The sequence below is a fragment of the Pseudophryne corroboree genome, chromosome 6 (assembly GCF_028390025.1).
Source record: "Pseudophryne corroboree isolate aPseCor3 chromosome 6, aPseCor3.hap2, whole genome shotgun sequence".
NCBI lineage: Eukaryota > Metazoa > Chordata > Amphibia > Anura > Myobatrachidae > Pseudophryne > Pseudophryne corroboree.
In genome coordinates this window covers 610,446,163-610,462,539 of record NC_086449.1, presented here as the reverse complement: position 1 = coordinate 610,462,539, position 16,377 = coordinate 610,446,163, and the positions used below count along the sequence as shown (strand labels likewise).

General features: G+C 46.5%; 1 long non-coding RNA gene across 1 annotated transcript in view; it reads right to left on the bottom strand.

Annotated features, from left to right (window-relative positions):
- The window catches only part of LOC134935505 (uncharacterized), a 222,137-nt gene extending 206,575 nt beyond the window's left edge, over positions 1 to 15,562 (bottom strand). Inside the window, exon 1 of the long non-coding RNA XR_010180200.1 lies at positions 15,443 to 15,562. This is a non-coding gene — a long non-coding RNA (uncharacterized LOC134935505). The remainder of the gene's footprint in view (positions 1 to 15,442) is intronic.
- Positions 15,563 to 16,377: the final 815 nt, after the last annotated feature.

Here is a 16,377-nt window from a genome sequence, read left to right as displayed (position 1 = left end):
CCAACGCATGGCGGCAATGTGGCATTGGGGGGCATGGCGTGCTGAACGGGGGTGGGTGGGAGTGTTTTCATGACGTCACACGCAGCTGCTCCCATTTAAAAAAATGGTAGTGGACTGCCTGACTGCAGGGGTCAACCTTAATTTAATCCGTTTTGCGGAAGCATCAGAAGGCAGCCCATCACACATGCTGGGCGGCATTGCCCTGTGCTGGGGGCCCCCAGCATGTGAGGAGATGGACTGCGTATGCAGCGATCTGTGTCCATCTCTGAATAAGGTCCAGAGATCCGTCTGCCTCAGAAATAGCCGCAAAGAACTCTTATCGTACAACATATTTATGATAAAGAACACAGTAGTGCAGCTCCCTCTGAATAAAGGGCATTGTGTGATGAGTATTCAGTTGGTTAATAATAATTTAGAAGTCATGTCTACTTTATAAACTTTAACAGAGTCGGACTGGCCCACAGGGGTACAGGGGAAACCATCGGTGGGCCCCACTGCCTGTGAGCCCTCCTCCTCCTCTAGTGATCAGGTTCTAGACTCTATCCTACTGTACATAAATTATGCATTATACATATGTTACATTATACTTCACAAGAATTTGGTTTATTATATATTTACCATGGGGCACAGAACATGTACTCTGAGTCTGTAATGGTTAGCCAAACCTCTGTGGTGGCTGGCCACGCTTCCACTGGAGCTTGGCCACACCCTTAAGCATGAGCCCCTACAACAGAATCCCCCCCTTCATGCCCCAGTCCGACACTGAACTTTAATATTAATTTGGCTACAGGCAGAGTTTTGCTTTGTGTGAGCTGTAAAGAAAATATTGTTTTAAATGACATACATTCATGAGCATGTGTATTACATTCAGCACCATGGACAGAGGGATTGTTTGATATACTGTGTAAACCTTTTTAATTAAGTAGTAGACATCCTGTAAAATAAATCATTATAATTACAGAACTTATAAACACTGGCATGTACAGCACATGTCATTAGAGTGTTTATCAACGGAAATCTAGACAGTGTCAATGGACATGTAACATAGTAGGTGAGTCTGAAAAAAAACTAGTAGTCCATCGAGTTCAACCTGAATTGTATTGCATTCCCTATTCTATTTAGGATAAAGGCTATATCCTCGTATATCTTTTTCCATTAGAAATTTGTCTAACCCATTTTTAAACGCATTGACTGAGTCCACCATTACAACCTTCTTGTCAGCGTCCGGAGTCTTGCTGGGGCCGCGGGGATGGCTTCTCTGGCGGTGTGCGAGCAGCTGCAGAGGTGGGCTGCTGCGCCGGGTCCGTGGGCAGCAGTGGCGGTGGTGAGGTGGTCCGCTCGTGGCGGCGGGACGCCGCTACAGTGGGTCGCTCTTGCTGAGCCGTTGCTATGAGACCAGAGGTAGTGAGCAATGTGGCTTTGCAGAAAGGTCTGCATTACTGGGCGCCGCCATGTTGGAGACCAAGTTTTAAGCATAGTTCCTGTTTCCTGTTTCTTCCAGCCAATCCAGGGGAAGTTCTCCCTATAAAAGGGGGCTGGTTTAGGACAGGGACGCCAGTGCTTCAAGTTACAACCCTGTTGTAGGTGCTTTAGCCTGTGCTCCCAGGATCCTTGTTGTATTCTGGTTACTCCTGCTCCTGCTTGGTCGGTTCTCTGTTGTTGCTGCTGCAGTCCTGCCGTTCCTAACCTGCTACTGCCTGTGGAAGCGCTTCTGGAAAACCCGGTCCAGTAAGACCCTTTGGGCACAGTCGGTCCCGGGTCTTCTGCCTCGTCTTTCAAGCCACACTCCACAGATCTACTTCACCAGCCACGTCTTTGTACCACCGACCACAACCTGCAGATTGTTATATTCAGCCTCATCCTCCAAACCACAGTCCACAGTTCTTGTCTCCAGCCACGTCTTCAACTATCATCCACAGTTCCACAGTTCATTATCTACAGTCTGGTCTTTCAAATCACAGTCCACAGTTCCTACCTCCAGCCACGTCTTTTAACCACCATCCACAGTTCCGCAGCTCATTTTTCACAAGCTTGTCTTTCAAGCCACAACCTGCAGTGCTTTATCTGCAACTATGTTCTTTAACCAACGTGCTCCAGCCACAGTTCTCTACCTCAGCCCTGTACATAATAAATACTATTCTTTGACTTTCAACCCCGCCTACGTTCTTCATTGTTCCGTGTCCCACGCACAGGAACTATATCCAACCCCCTCATCTTGCTCACCCACAGCCATCTACCTCCTCGGGCAAGTCTCAGCTGCCGGATCCTCAAACTTTGTTAGACGTGACAGTAAGCACTGGCCCAATGGATCAGACCTCAGGAGGGGATTTAACTGCGGATATCTGGTCTCGGTTAAATAAGCAGGAGGCCACACAATCTCAAATTGTGCAGTTCATGCAGAATATGTCCGAACGCCTCGACTCTCTCTGTGCTGCCATGACGGCCCCTCAATTATCTACCGCTGCTCCCACATTAGCACCTCCAGTACCGCTTCCTCCTGTACCAGTACCACTTCCACGGTTGCATTTACCACCTCCCAGTAGGTTCGATGGGAATCCAAAACAATGCCGCGGGTTTCTTAACCAGTGCGAAATCCAGTTCGAACTACAGTCGGCCAACTTCCCATCAGCACGAACCAAAGTAGCTTATATAATTTCTTTACTTACCGGGCAAGCATTGGAATGGGCTTCACCTTTGTGGGAGAGGATGGATCCCATCCTGTGTAACTATTCAGACTTCGTGGCCACCTTTCGAAGAATCTTCGACGAACCGGGCAGGACTTCTGCCGCCTCATTGGAGATCCTGCGCCTGCGTCAGGGCATGCGCACGGTCAGTCAGTACGTGATCCAGTTTCGTACTCTCTCCTCAGAACTGAACTGGAATGAGGAGGCACTCATTGCAGCTTTCTGGAGCGGTCTCCCCCTGAAAAGATCAAAGATGACCTCGCAACTCAGGACGTACCTGATAAGTTGGATAAATTAATTTCTTTATGCAATAAATTAGACCTGAGGTACAGAGAACGCTGTATGGAGAGGTCGCGGTCAGATCGCCCTAAGCCTAGAGTTGTTCTTCCATCAACACCATCACCAACTGCGGAAGAACCCATGCAGATCAATCGCTCCCGCCTCTCCAACGAGGAACGTCATAGACGGCGACAAGGAAACCTCTGCTTGTATTGTGGTGCATCTGATCACTTTGTCAAAACTTGCAATCTACGTCCGGGAAACGCCCGCTCCTAGCTTGTGCTGGAGAGGTCAAGCTAGGAGAATTTTCAGAATTACATACCAAGAAAGAGTCTGTCTTGTTAACCCAATTAGAGCTCCCTTCTTCTTCTCTTCTCATCCCTGCACTACTCGACTCCGGAGCCGCCGAAAGCTTCATTACATCAGCTCTGGTCAAACGATCTGGAATACAAACGGTTCCTTTGGATCGTACCATTTCTGTTACTGCGGTGGATGGAAGTTATATCCCTGAGGGTATTATATCCTTTCGTACTATTCCTCTCAAGATGAAGGTCGGAGTTCTTCATTCAGAAAAAAAACTATTTCCTTGTAATTCCTAAAGCCTCTCATGAACTGATCCTAGGGTTTCCATGGTTAATCAGACACAATCCCCACATAGACTGGCAAACTATGGATGTTCTCTCTTGGGGACAAGACTGCTTCCAGAACTGTTTACCTTCAGTAAGACCTCTCTGTTTTTCCAGTCCTTCCAGCCTTCCTGTGGAATACCAAGCCTTTTAAGATGTTTTCAGTAAGCATGGGGCGGACACTTTGCCCCTGCATAGTACTTGGGATTGCCCCATTGAGTTAGTACCTGGTAAGACTCCTCCCCGAGGTCGAATCTACCCTCTCTCACTTCCCGAGACACAGGCCATGTCGGAGTATATCCGGGAGAACTTGGATAAAGGGTTCATCAGGTCTTCCACATCTCCGGCCGGGGTTTTTCTTCGTCAAAAAGAAGGATGGGGGTTTGCGGCCCTGTATTGACTATAGAGGTCTCAATGACATAACAATTAAGAACAGATATCCGTTACCCCTGATTCCAGAACTGTTCGACCGTGTTAAAGGAGCTACTGTATTTACTAAGCTGGACTTACGAGGGGCCTACAATCTTATACGTATTCGCCCAGGTGACGAATGGAAGATGGCATTTAATATCCGCGACGACCATTACGAATACCTGGTAATGCCTTTTGGCCTATGTAACGCCCCAGCCGTCTTTCAAGAGTTCGTTAACTAAATCTTCAGAGACCTCCTCTATGACTGCTTGGTAGTGTATCTGGATGACATTCAAATTTTTTCTAGGGATCTGAAGACACATCGGGAACAAGTCAGAGAAGTGCTAACCCGTTTACGAAGGAATCAATTATTCTGTAAATTAGAGAAGTGCACCTTCGAAGTACTCACGATTCCATTCCACGGTTACATTCTTTCAGGGCAGAGGTTACAGATGGACCCCGCTAAAGTCCAGGCGATTCAGGATTGGGCACTTCCAGCTACCATTAAAGGAGTTCAACGTTTCCTGGGGTTCGCTAACTTCTACCGAAGATTTATTCAAAATTATTCTTCTGTCATAGCTCCCATAACCTCATTGACTAGGAAAGGAGCCGATCGTGCCAAGTGGTCTCCTGAGGCTTTGGAAGCTTTTTCGTCTTTAAAGAAGGCCTTCATGACTGCTCCTGTTCTTCGACAACCTGATCTCAGCCGTCCGTTCTTGGTGGAGGTTGATGCCTCTACTGTAGGAGTAGGAGCAGTATTATCCCAGCTCTTCAAGGACAAGAAGGTCCATCCTTGTGCATTCTTCTCGCGAAGATTTTCCCCCGCTGAACAGAATTACGCTATTGGGGAACAGGAATTATTGGCGATTAAGTTGGCCTTTGAGGAGTGGAGGTATTTGTTGGAGGGAGGTCAGCATCCAATCTCGGTAACCACGGATCACAAGAACCTCCTGTATCTACAGTCAGCCCGATGTCTGAACCCACGCCAAGCAAGATGGGCACTCTTCTTTACCCGTTTTAACTTTAAACTCAGCTACCGACCAGGTTCCCTCAACAAAAAGGCAGACGCATTATCTCGCTGCCTAAGTTCAGAAGAACCTTCTGACCGTTCAAAAGAGCAACTCATCCTGGAATCCACCTCTTTTTCAGCAAATAATACCTCTCCACTTCCTCCTCCAGGAAAGATCTTTGTTGCACCAAATCTTCTCAAGAAACTTCTTACATTTGCTCACTTCTCCTTCATGGGCCATGTAGGCGGTCTTAAAACACTCAAATTCATTCACTCAGCATTCCTACTGGTGGCCTCATCTCAGGACTGATGTTCAGCAATTCGTGGCTGCCTGTCCAAAATGTGCCCAGCATAAGAGTCCCAAAGGTCCTCCAGCCGGGTTACTCCATCCGTTACCTGTGCCACTAAGACCATGGACGCATAATTCTATGGACTTTATTACTGATTTACCTACGTCTGGTGGACGGAACACCATATGGGTCATAGTTGACCGATTCTCTAAAATGGCACACTTCGTTCCTCTGGCTAATCTTCCATCAGCATCCCAGTTGGCAAAATTATTTATAGCAGAGATCTTTCGACTTCATGGTCTACCGCAGGAAATCGTGTCTGATAGAGGTCCTCAGTTTGTGGCCAAGTTTTGGAGATCCCCATGTTCTGCTCTTGGTGTGAAATTTAACTTCTCCTCAGGATATCATCCCCAAACGGATGGTCAAACAGAGAGAGTGAACCAGGATCTGGAGACTTTTCTGCGTTTATTCATGTCCTCCTCACAGGACGACTGGCTGGACTTCCTCCCGTTCGCAGAGTTTGCCCATAACAATCTCTATCACTCAGCCACAAAATCTTCCCCATTCTTCATTAATTATGGTTACCATCCGAGAGTTCCTGACTTCCAACTTCGGCCTACGCTCGATGTTCCTGCCGCAGAGTCAACACTTCAACAATTTACTGAAAACTGGAAACAAATTCACAAGACCTTGCTCAAGACATCCAAGAGGTATAAGACCTATGCAGATCTGAAGCGAAAAGCTGTACCAAGCCTTAAGGTAGGAGATCGGGTTTGGGTTTCTACACGTAACCTAAGATTAAAGGTTCCTACAAAAAAGTTTGCGCCCAGATTTATTGGGCACTACCCAATCAAAAAAGTTTTGAATCCTGTGGCTTATAAAGTGAAATTACCTCCGCAGTTAAGAATCCCTAATGCATTTCATATTTTTCTCTTAAAACCTTTGGTACTTAATCGATTCAGAGCTGCTTTGCTTAAATCACCCAAGATTCAATCAGCACAAGGAGACAAATTTGAGATTTGCAAGATCCTCGATTCTCGCAGACGTTATGGTCGCCTCCAGTACCTTGTTGATTGGAAGGGATAGGAGAGATCTTGGGTAGAAGTAGAGGATGTCCATGCTCCAAGACTTCTTCGGACATTTCCTGCCAAGTTCCCAACTAAACCATATAGGTGTCCGGAGTCCACCCGCAAAGGGGGGGTACTGTCAGCGTCCGGAGTCTTACCGGTACGCTGGGGCCGCGGGGCTGGCTTCACTGGCGGTGTGCGGGCATTGGCAGAGGTGGGCTGCTGCACCAGGTCCGTGGGCAGCAGTGGCGGTGGTGAGGGGGTCCGCTCGTGGCGGCGCGACGCCGCTACAGCGGGTCGCTCTTGCTGAGCCATTGCTAGGAGACCAGAGGCAGTGAGCAATGTGGCTTTGCAGAAAGGTCTGCATTACTGGGCGCCACCATGTTGGAGACCAAGTTTTAAGCATAGTTCCTGTTTCCTGTTTCTTCCAGCCAATCCAGGGGAAGTTCTCCCTATAAAAGGGGGCTGGTTTAGGACAGGGACGCCAGTGCTTCAAGTTACAACCCTGTTGTAGGTGCTTTAGCCTGTGCTCCCAGGATCCTTGTTGTATTCTGGTTACTCCTGCTCCTGCTTGGTCGGTTCTCTGTTGCTGCTGCAGTCCTGCCGTTCCTAACCTGCTACTGCCTGTGGAAGCGCTTCTGGAAAACCCGGTCCAGTAAGACCCTTTGGGCACAGTCGGCCCCGGGTCTTCTGCCTCGTCTTTCAAGCCACACTCCACAGATCTACTTCACCAGCCACGTCTTTGTACCACCGACCACAACCTGCAGATTGTTATCTTCAGCCTCAGCCTCCAAACCACAGTCCACAGTTCTTGTCTCCAGCCACGTCTTCAACTATCATCCACAGTTCCACAGTTCATTATCTACAGTCTGGTCTTTCAAATCACAGTCCACAGTTCCTACCTCCAGCCACGTCTTTTAACCACCATCCACAGTTCCGCAGCTCATTTTTCACAAGCTTGTCTTTCAAGCCACAACCTGCAGTGCTTTATCTGCAACTATGTTCTTTAACCAACGTGCTCCAGCCACAGTTCTCTACCTCAGCCCTGTACATAATAAATACTATTCTTTGACTTTCAACCCCGCCTACGTTCTTCATTGTTCCGTGTCCCACGCACAGGAACTATATCCAACCCCCTCATCTTGCTCACCCACAGCCATCTACCTCCTCGGGCAAGTCTCAGCTGCCGGATCCTCAAACTTTGCTAGACGTGACACTTCTCTGGCAGTGTATTCCATATTTGTATTGCCTTTACAGTGAAGAATCCCTTCCTGCACTGAGTATGAAATTTCCTCTCCTCAAGCCTTAGCGGGTGTCCTTGCCTTTTGTGTAGAGCTCTTTTAGTAAACAACTCACATGATAGCTCCGCATATTGCCCACTATTTTCATATTGTCAATCCACCTCCTATTATCATGTTTCCGCAGTCTCCGTCCATATAACCATATTATCCATATCTCCCATCAACTCCATCTTCTCACTTACCCATGAGCAGATATGCCACACAGTAGTACATCTGGTATGTTGTAATTTCTAAAGAGCATGTACAGCTCATTGCAATGCTCCATCCTCGGCTCTGCCTAAGGTGGGGATAATTAGGTCCTGAAGTGAGGGTGGGCGCATCACTATGGGGCATACTCAGTTGGCCATGTAATTTTGTCTGCAAAAAAAATATGTGGGTATCACATCCAAATTTTAATTAATGTGGGTATGTCCGCTCACGATACCCATGGTATCCAATTAAAACATACTGGCTGCAAAATTGTTTACAGTCAGAACCCGTGCACATGTGGGGGGGGTTTGAAAATCTCTCTCTGCCCGGAAAGATCATGCTGGCAGTGACCTGGTTGAGGCATCACCCAGCCTAAACTACCCAGCAGACCATCAGAAACTCTCTAGCAGCTATCAGTCACTGCCTCCACCAGCCTGAAACATCCAGACAGGGCTGTAATTTTTGGACTAATTAAGCTAATTGTAAAACTTCCAATTGCTTAATTTGTCAGAGAGATTCTGATGCAAGTCACGGCAATTTTTCCTTAAAATAATCATTTTAGGAAGAAATTGGACTTACAGTACTCTCAAACTGCAAGAAAATAATTCTGCATTATTTTCTATAGGAATGAACGTTCCAAATTTTCTCTGCTTCATTTGAATAGGAAAATCCTTGCTGCTGTGGGAAAAACCCAGCGCTACAGGGTTCTTCAAAATATCACCCGCAATTGAATATGCCCCTATGTCTTGTGACTCACTGTCAGCTTATCAGAATGCCGGTGCCAGCTGTAATTCTGTGGACAAGCACAAATATGGCGTCTGAGACTATGGGGTGCTTGGCCACTGCCTATGTGTGCATAACTATACTTATAAAGCAAAGCATTCTGTGTAGTTATGTGATTTTTACAGCAAATACTCATTTTTCCCCAGACTTTTCACATCTAGTAATGCTCGCAGCTCTTTTTGCCTATTTCACTCTTTCTGAGATGCTATATATTGAAACGATGGTTGTTTATCCCCCAAAACTCCAAATAATGTTATCCTTCTTCTGTTCCCGTTCGAATCACATTGAATGTGCAGATCAAATTTACATTTATTAATCCCAATGGTTCCTATAGTAGCTCTGAGCAATGTCCAATTAGTAATATACAGCCTGATTTAATTAGTTAGATGCACTAAAAGTAATTAATTAAATGTTCTTTAAAAACAAAGAAAGGTTATAATTGTTATGTGATCTCTTGTCAGGACTCCTCCAGGCTAACTGACATCCTGTGCAGCAGTGATGGGGAACCTTTGGCACTCCAGCTGTTGTTGAACTACACATATCAGCATGCCCTGCTACAGTTTTACCTTGGATTGGTGGTCCTGGACCAATTCAAATTACTTATGGTCAATGTAATAGACAAAACCAGCGCTGGTGGCAGCCAGTCATGCAATATGTGGACAATCAGAAGCAAATCTTGTCCCTCACCACACAACAGAACCTAAGGGGCCCTACTCATTTGACGATGCGCCGCCGAGGTGCCCGACGGCCGAAACGGCCGACGAGCGACCTGGCGGCGGGGGTGCAGTGACGGGGGGAGTGAAGTTTCTTCACTCCCCCCGTCACGCGGCTGCATTGAAGTGCAGGCAAATATGGACGAGATCGTCCATATTGGCCTGCATGCACAGCCGACGGGAGACCAGCGATGAACGAGCGCGGGGCCGCGCATCGTTCATCGCTGGAGTCTCCACACTGAAAGATATGAACGAGTTCTCGTTCATTTATGAACGAGATCGTTCATATCTTTCAGAAAATCGGCCAGTGTGTAGGGCCTATAAGGATGACATATAGATACAATCGACTTAATTGCATATTTCTTTCTAAATTTCTCAATAAGAAACTTTGGCCTAAGGGCGCTGTGATAACATTTCTGAAAGTCTAGGGCTCTGTGATTCAAAAAAGTTTGGGAACCACCGGTCTATGCAATTCTATTCATTACAACTACATTTCAAGAGATAATCAGCATTGCAGTATATGGTTACCTATAGCATAACATTCAGTATGTTGAATATAATGTGATCATTTAAAGTTACAGAGGCCATGAAAAATGCATATTTCCCAAGTGGGACCATATAGAAGAAAATGGATCTGATCCGGTTGTGGTGATATTGCAAACATGGCCATTTTAACAGCATTGCAGGCCCTGGACAAAGCAATACACTGGGACCCCTACCCACCCATTTACATACCTCTCAACTGTCCTGATTTTGTGGGAAAGTCCCGTTCTTTTGGGACTGTCCCGCTGTCCCACCCACGGGCCGCAATGTCCCGTGGTGGTGGGACAGTTGGGAGGCTCCTGTCATGCGCACAGTGTCTACTTACGGGTGACAGAGAGACTGGGGGCATTCCAGCAGCTCACAGAGCGCTGGGCATGCCTCCACAGTGACGAAAAATGGGGGCGTTGCTCACAATCGTGGCACTCTTGTACAGCCATACCCCCTTTTTTATAGGCTGTGACTCCTTTTCGGACAGGCATATGTGCAAGTATCACAATCCCTATTAAATATGGGGCAGTATGCTGCTCAGTGGTTTTGACACAGATTTCAGGATGAACAACCAAAAACATGCTGCAGGTGCAAACTCAATCGCCCCGGCCCCACTGAGTTGCACCTGCAGCATGTGCTTGGCCTGAATCTGTGCCTATACATAACAGGGATTAGGATACTTGCAGATGACAAAGGGGGTATCACAGTAAGGGAAAACAGGGGCATGGCTCACGTTCGAGGCACTCTCATGAAGCCATTCCCCAGCCCCCCCTTTTGTATAGTCCTTCGCCACGACAGGAAATCTCTCGTTGTAATCTCCCAATGTTAGATTCATGAGAATAAAATGTAAAAAAAAAAAAAAAATCATAAGTTACCCCGTATGCGCCCCTGCGCCATCTCCCCACATTCTTCCGTGCTGTGAATGACTGTCAGCAGGTAGAGAATGCTGTCTTGCCGCTCTGATTGGGTGTAATTCACAGAGTGGCCAGACAGCAAGGCCGTAACTAGGGGTGTGCAGATGGTGCTTAGCACAGAGCACAATGCATTTGCCCTGTAGGTGCACCTTTCGCATCTACCCTAATTGGCCGCCTATGTATGTGGCGCAACCAGCTGCAGCGCTGCCTGCTATAATGTGTATTTGTAGCTCTGCTAATATACATTACAACAGCGGGCATCGTTTGGCTGCCTGAGTTTCTCGTCTGTGTGTTCTGCCCCCTCCTCATCTCCTGTGATGAAGGAAGGGGACTGGCCTGCGGGTGGCGGTAAGCGAGTCAGCGGCAGGCAGGGTGCTCAGTGCGGCTGCGGCCCTGACTGAGATGTGTTGCCATCGGAAACTGGCTGTGCAGGGAAGTAGTATGGGCTGCCTGGGAAACAGTAAGATGGAGGACCAGCGCAATGAGGAGAAGGTGCTGCGAAGGCCAATAAGAAGATTTAAAAAAAAAAGCAGAGAGGTAGGGGGGAAGGCTGGGGGGGGGGGGTGAGAGGGCAGATTGTGGCTTCACTAACACACCTGTCACCCCTATATATGCGTGTGTCCCCAAAAACTTGTACGGTTCCCTGACTGTGGCAGTGGTGAAGATGCAGATATAGCAGCCCACAGAAGCTGGAGACCCTGTTTCTCATTCTACCTTACATAAGTACTTTGCTTGTTACTCCCTGTGTTGCTCCTGCTATGATGTACAGTAACTAAGGGGGTAATTCCAAGTTGATCGCAGCAGGAAATTTTTTAGCAGTTGGGCAAAACCATGTGCACTGCAGGGGGGGCAGATATAACATTTGCAGAGAGAGTTAGATTTGGGTGGGTTATTTTGTTTCTCTGCAGGGTAAATACTGGCTGCTTTATTTTTACACTGCAATTTAGATTGCAGATTGAACTCACCACACCCAAATCTATCTCTTTCTGCAAATGTTATATCTGCCTCCCCTGCAGTGCACATGGTTTTGCCCAACTGCGAAAAAATTTCCTGCTGCGATCAACTTGGAATTACACCCTAAGTTGTAACATCTGTGCCCTGCTTACAACATTTATTAAACCCCCTGCTCACAGCCAGATTTATTATGACCTTGGGTGTGGGATGATAGATAGACAGTGTGTAGTTAGACAGTCATTAGATAGACACCACATGTTAGACAGACATTAGGTCGACAGGGTCAAAAGGTCGACATGAAAATGGTCGACACAAAAAAGGTAGACACCATTTTTTTTGCATTTTTGTGGTTTGTGTGGATAGTTTTGTCATCTGGGACCCCCAATTGTAGAAAGGCATCCCCTCACGGGACTCCCTTTGCTCGCCACGCTTTGAGCTTGGTGGCTTGCTGCGTTCAGCACAAGGTTTATACCAACTCTTCGCCGACATGGATAGAGAAGGTATGAAATAGTACAAAAACATGTAAAATAACAAAGGAAAACCTGTGTCTATCTTTTGTATGTCAACCTTTTGTACTGTCTACCTTTTTCATGTTGACCTTTTGACCATGTCGACCTAATGTCTGTCTAATATATGGTGTCTATCTATCGACTGTCTAACTAGACACTGTCTATCTATCATCCGGGTACCACGACTTCAATACATCACATACAGCTAGCAGATTTATTTAAAATGTCTTACAATCCTACTGATTTGTTACTAATGTTACACTGACCACTTGTTGGGGGTCATTCCCATCCATTCGCACGCAGCAGTTTGTTGCTGCAGTGCGAACGGGTCCGGAATGCGCATGTGCTGCGTGCACACTGCACATGCACAACGTTGCCCGGCGACAGGGATTGCCAGGTTACGACGCGGATTACAAAGAAAGCGGTCGCAGCAGCAACTGCAAGAAGATTGACAGAAAGAAGGCGTTCCTGGGCGTCACCAGACCGTTGGCGGGCGTTTTCAGGGAGTGGTGGAGAAAACGCAGGCATGGTTAGAAGAACAGAGGGTGGATGTCTGACGTCAAAGCCGGGACCTGCATCGCTGGAGCCGTCGCACAGAGTAAGTAGGTCTAGGGCTAGTCTTGTTTTACACAAAACTTTTTTAGCTTAGCAGGGCTGCACAAGCGTTCGCAGCCCTGCTAAGCTAAAATACACTCCCCCATAGGCGTGGACTAGTCGATCGCACCCGCAGCAAAAAGTTGCTGGCTGCGATCAACTTGGAATGACCACCGTTATCCTTTAACATAAGATGGCTAACTTGCAAAACTGCCATGAAATTGTCAAATCTCAAAGTCCCATTCTCTCCCACACCTGATACTACACCTTGCTCACACACACACTGCTCACTGACACTACACCCTGCTTACACACACACTGCTCACTGAGACTACACCCTGCTTACACACAGTGCTCACTGACACTACACAATGCTTACATACACACTATTCCGACACTACACCCTTCTCACACACACACTGCTCACTGACACTACACTGTGCTTATACAGAGTGCTCACTGACACTACACCCTGCTCACCCACACACACTGCTCACTGACACTACACTCTGCTCACTGACAGTTCAACCAGCTCTCACACACTGCTCCCTGACACTACAACCTTCTCACACACACACTGCTCACTGACACTACACCCAGTAGCGGATCTTGCCACGGGCAAGCAGGACTTTTGTCCGGGGCGCCGCATTCCGGAGGGCACCACACCGTGGCAAGATCCGCTACTGTGCCCCCCGCCGCTGTGCCCCCCGCTCTGAAGGGAACCAGACGCTACGCGTCTGGTTTCCCTTCGTGGAGGGGACCTTTGCTGTGCGGCGCGCGATGATGTCATCACGCACTGCACAGCATTGTGGCACAGACACTAGGGGTCATAATTGACCTCTAGTGTCTATGCTGATCCGAGGAGAAGAGCGGCGCCGTCGGCTGTCTGCAGCGGTCTGGAATCAGGAACGGGAATAGTAAGTATACTTTTTTTTTTTAATTCTCTTCCAGCGGCGCTACAGGGGGCACAAATGGGGGCGTAACTGACCACGCCCCGTGTGAAGCCACGCCCCTATATGTTTGCCCGAGGCGCAACAAGAGCAAGAACCGGCCCTGACTACACCCTGCTTACACACAGTGCTCACTGACACTATGGCCCTCATTCCGAGTTGATCGCTCGCTAGCTGTGAGTATCCCACTCAGGATCAGGCCCAGTGTATCATTTGTACTGTAAATAAGTAATTCTTTAGTTCATCATTTTTCTTTTTCTCCTCTATTACTAGAATAGAATTGGAAATTTGACAGTAGTGTTCTGCAGAATTACATTTTTTTATGCTTATCCTGTTGAAGCCGATGATTTGTGCATCTAAATTTTAGTTTTTAACCGTATTATTGGCTAATACACTAGCACCTACTAGTATATGTGATTTGTATGTAGAACACCCAGTCAGTTAATAGTGAAAAAATGATGAACAGATCCACAACCTATCTTTTTTATATGTCTTCAGTCATGTGACCACCATATTGATCAAGATTGTGTACATAGAATAAAAAGAGATAAAACATAGTGTGTACTGTTTAAACAAAGCTCTGCAACCAGAGCACATGGCAACACATACTGTGAACCAAATTAGGAACTAGTTGTCCCAAGAGATTGATCCTACTGTACAATTCTTCTGCTGCCTCAGTTTTCTGTTCTTAGCTGACAGAATGGGGATGCGGTCAATTTACCTACAACGGTCAAAATACTGACAACCATTGACCGACGGTCAAAATACAGACAAGGTCAAAATCTTGACATTGTCAAAATACAAACATTTAAATTACCGACAAGGTCAAAATACCGTCATTTAAAATGTCGACAGGTCAAAAAGTCGACATGCGTTATTCATGATTTTTCCATTGAAACGGACTTCTTCATACCTTACCATCCCAGTGTACCTGGAGGGGGAATATAATAGGTTGCCGAGTGCAGTGAGGCACCGTGACCGAAGCATGGCGAGCACAGAGAGCCATGCGAGGGGACGGGGTACACTTACTGTATACGGTGTCCATATCGACCTACGTCAACATACACACAAAAAACAATGACAATTTTGTGTCTAATTTTTCACCTGTCGGTATTTTAAATGTCAGCATTTTGACCTTGTCTGTATTTTGACTGTCGGTCAATTGTTGTCGGTATTTTGACCGTCGGGATGTTGTTTGTAGGTTTGTCATACTAAACCCGACAGGATGCATGGCTATTGCAGTTACTGTCATCTTCCTGTTAGCTTTGACCAGTCTGGTCTGAACTACAGCTGCAGTTACATTTCAGGAAAACTGAAAGGAACACTATTAAGCTTGTAAGTGAAAAGCAGCCACAAAGCAAATCTGCTGAAGAATTTCATGTCACAATGCATTTTGCTTTTTGTAGACAATGTGTTAAGGAACTCAGGGGCATAATAATGGGGGTGTTGACAGATATGGACCATCTTTCTGCAGGGACGTGCTTTGAATCTTTCATCTAGATGTATTATGTTGCAAGAGTTCACATGTAAAGTATTTCACTGCTGTTTCCTTGATATAAGGAAATCGCTCACATACAGTAGGAGCTGATTCTGTGCTGGACAGATGTCTGTGCACCGACGTGAATGGCTTGTTCTTACCAGAGGTGTAACTGTGGGAGACAATGGAGTCAGCTGCTGCCCGGCTCCTGCTCTGAAGGGTGCACCTCTCCTCCCGTTCAGGGACACCATTCAATTAAGTTAATTGACAGCAACTGCTATCTCTTCCGTGGCCGACTCCCTATCCCCTAGTCCCTGCACCTTATAAGTCACACCCTCTTTATTATAGATACACATTTTACAAGTGTCATACCCAAGATTAGAACCCACAACCCATTACACTGGAAGCAGACGCCTTACTGATGAGGATATTTGCTCCTGTATAGGAAGCATCAAAATTCTAACTATATGAATTTACTTCTCTGAAAATTACAAGTAACTTCATGTAGTTAGAATTGTAATAAATTACAATGAAATATGTATATATACATTTTTTTCCAGAACACAGCACACACACACACACACACAAACACACACACACACACATACACAGACACACATATATACATACACAGACACACATATATACATACATGCATACATACATACATACATATATGTATTTATATATGGGGGGGCTGCACCAATATTCATCTTGCCTCCGGGCAACTGGCACGAACTTACGCCACTGATTCTTACATACAGTGCATGCACAGATGAGCATATGCTGTATGCATATTCTGAGTCATATGGGTCTGATCGGGGGTTAAAGTGGGGGAGGAACGAGGTGGAACTGAGTTTCACCACCTGTAATTGTAGGTGGAACTAGTTCCACCTCCTTGACGACCTTGCTCAGTAATTCCATATCGTTTATAAGCAGTACCACTGTGTATCATGTATCATGACATAATGTGAATAAGGGACACTGCTGTGTGTCGTAATGTGAATAAGGGGCACCACTATGTGGTGTAATATGTGTAATGTCCACCCACAAACAAACACATGACATTTACGGTGCCGAAAACTTGAACTAAATT